The sequence below is a fragment of the Austrofundulus limnaeus genome, unplaced genomic scaffold (assembly GCF_001266775.1).
Source record: "Austrofundulus limnaeus strain Quisiro unplaced genomic scaffold, Austrofundulus_limnaeus-1.0 Scaffold725, whole genome shotgun sequence".
Classification (NCBI taxonomy): Eukaryota; Metazoa; Chordata; class Actinopteri; order Cyprinodontiformes; family Rivulidae; genus Austrofundulus; species Austrofundulus limnaeus.
This window is the reverse complement of record NW_013953127.1, coordinates 110,816-113,964: the sequence shown is the minus strand read 5'-3', so window position 1 is coordinate 113,964 and position 3,149 is coordinate 110,816. Positions and strand designations below refer to the sequence as shown.

General features: G+C 45.3%; 1 pseudogene; it reads left to right on the top strand.

The window, feature by feature from the left end:
- Positions 1 to 206: 206 nt before the first annotated feature.
- LOC106532174 (protein bicaudal D homolog 1 pseudogene) lies at positions 207 to 669 on the top strand (annotated as a pseudogene).
- The last annotated feature ends 2,480 nt before the right edge of the window (positions 670 to 3,149 follow it).

The window sequence follows — 3,149 nt, the reverse complement described above, 5'->3', positions numbered from 1 at the left end:
GGACTGAAGGAGCAGAAAATATTTGTTTTGTATTGCTGTGAGTGAATTTTTTATTTTATTTTATTTAATTTTATTTAATTTTATTTTATTTTATTTTATTTTATTGTTATGGAGCTTACTTTAAATAAGGATGTAGGGGCAGACAGAAGACTGCCTTGCTTCTCGGTTGAGGGCAGAAGAGTCTTCCTGAACCCAGTGAATAAGCAGAAAATCCTCGCGGAGGGAGGAGGGACTCCGGCCGCGCATGAAGACAAACAGCAGCCTCTCCTGGTCCTCGGCAGCCGCTGAGCTCCTTCCCTCCGAGGCTTTCTATTTCTAATGTTTGCTGCTCTGCGATGATTCCTGAGGCGGAGCAGTGAGCGGGAACCGGAGAGGTGGAGGTTTGCCATCAGCCTCGTCTGCCGGGGAGGAGGAGGAGGAGGGAGGAGGGGAGATATGGCCGCAGGTGGGGCAGGATGCGGGGACACGGCGGAACAATACAGGGCCGAGGTGGACCGCCTCTCCCGGGAACTCTGCGAGGCCAACCGGGAGAAGATCCGAGCGGCGGAGTGCGGACTCATGGTGCTGGAGGAGAACCAGAACCTGAAGCAGCAGTACGCGGAGCTGGAGGCCGAGCAGGAGGCTCTGAGGCTGGAGCTGGATCAGCTACAGGAGGTGGGCTCAGCAGCGGTATGACCCCTTTTTATCAGCCCAGCCTGTGTGATGGTTCTGTAGGTTAATGAAGCTCCAAAACAACAAAYCCTTCATCTGTGGCTTAAATGACCTGAGAGCTGTAGGCTACATCAGCTGGACAACAGCACAAAACAACAACAATACACAACAGCAACACCGTGTCAGTGTTGGAACAGCAACAAAAGGAGCTCTTAAAACTAAATATTAGGTTGTTTCTTATATTTACAGTGATTAAAAACTAACTTAGATTAACAACTTAAACAAATTTATATGGTGTTTAGACACATCCAGTTATATGAATTTGTTGAAACYATGTTGATATCTACCCTGGTGGACAAAAAAAACTTAAGTATAGCTACTGCATTTTTCAGAAATATATTTTCAATAAATTGTCAATAGAATATCTATTAGGATTAAATTCAAAATGTAAAAAAAGTATATTTCAAAAACATACTTCAGATATGTTGTTTTAAAATATATTTTAGGTAAACTTTATAATTTTTTTGTAAAATACACTTTACATTTAATTTAAATATATTATTTAAACTATAGGCTACTTTATATAATCTTTTATTAAATATACTTTGCATGTATTTGTAAAAGTGTACATTTTTAATGCACATTTTAAAAACATATTGCAAATATGTATCCAATACTTTTCTGAAGTTGTATTATTTTCAAATAGATTTGATGTATGTTTTTTAAAACTTATTTACAAAATAATTTTTCCTAAATAATATTTCAATGTTTCAATACCTTGTGTAAAAGTGAGTAATTATATTTAAATAAAACACTTTTGGACAGACAGACAGACAGACAGACAATATTGTGTAATGTTTACTGCTTATGCTATGACAATCCAGGTTGTAAGCGGCAGAGCCGATGTTGTGATGACGTGCTGAAATTAACAGGTTTTCAACATCTGTCAAATGTCAGCAACCAGTGAAGAACAGACCAGGACAACTGGTATACAAAAGGTAAGTGATTTTATTTACAGGTGTAAGGGAAAGGGCTTCCAGCCTGAAAGAGAGGAGGAGGACCAGGTTATTATCGGAGTGACTTGAAGGTAAGTGTCAATCTCAGACGTAGAGGATAACCCACGGCACAGACAAACAAAACTTTCAAAAAAAGGGTTTATTAACAAAAAGGGTGCTGGCAGGGCAGCTCAAAAAACTTGCATAAGCTTTGCGTGGAAAAGGACTTCAAAAACACACAAGGACCGAACACGCTGGACGACACAGCACAATGATCATACACAGACTGAAGACAGGACACCGAATATAAAGGTAAACTAATGAGGACAAACTAGAAACACCTGGAGGAAACAYAAGGGCAATCAGGTGTGCAAGGGCGGGGCAGCTGAGCAGAGAAACACGGGAAACACTAGGAAAACCAAAGCAAAATAAACACAGAGTATGACAGGACCCTCCCCACAACAACAGCTCCTGACTTCGACAAGAGGAGATAGACGAGACTCAGGGAAACACGTGACAACATAGACTCAAGGACAAAACAGAGTTCATGGGGATGGCCAAGAAACCTCCCCAGACGAAGCAGGAGGTCAGGGGCGGCCAGGGAACCATCCAAAATGAAGCCCCGCAGGAACAGACATTGGGCCCCAGGAGGAGGCGAGAGCAGACGTTGAGCCAAGGGAGGAGACGGGAGCAGACGTTGAGACAAGGGAGGAGGCGGGAGCACACGTGGAGCCAAGGGAAGAAGCGGGAGGCGATAAGGAGCTGGCAGAGGTTGATGGAGCTAGAGCCTTGGTGACGGCGAACACAGGTGACAGAKGGGACGAAGAGGCGATGACTGACAACCCAGGCGACATGGAGGCGATGGGCAACGACCCAGGCAATGAGGAGACRATGGGCRACGACCCAGGCRAWGAGGAGRCGATGGGCRACGACCCAGGCAATGAGGAGRCGATGGGCGACGACCCAGGCAATGAGGAGGCGATGGGCGACGACCCAGGCGAAGAGGAGGCAATGGTGGTGGACCCTCGTACCACCAGGACCGCCGAGWCCTCAGACTCTGGGACCACCGAGACCTCCGACTCTGGGACCACTGAGACATCAGACTCTGAGACCACTGACTCAGGAACCACTGGAACCACCACCTCAGGAACCACTGGAACTGCCAACTGTGGAACCGCCAACTGTGGAACCACCGAGACCACCGACATATGACATATGGTACAATATGGATATATGATATTGACATCGGGCATATGACAATACATCATAGTCTCATGTTTCTGTCTCCCTCTGGTGTTTGTCCTCAGTGTTTTCATTCTCATCTTTTCCCAGACAGCTCAGTCTTCTGATCAGTTCTCTCACTTGTCTTCACTCAGTAATCACCCAGCTGTTTCCACTTTCTGCTCAACTCCACAGTATTTAACCAGTCTCCTGTCATCACTTCCTTGTCTGCTCATTGTTTGGTTCAGGCCTGGCTTTCCTCCCATGTCGCCTGTCTTGTTC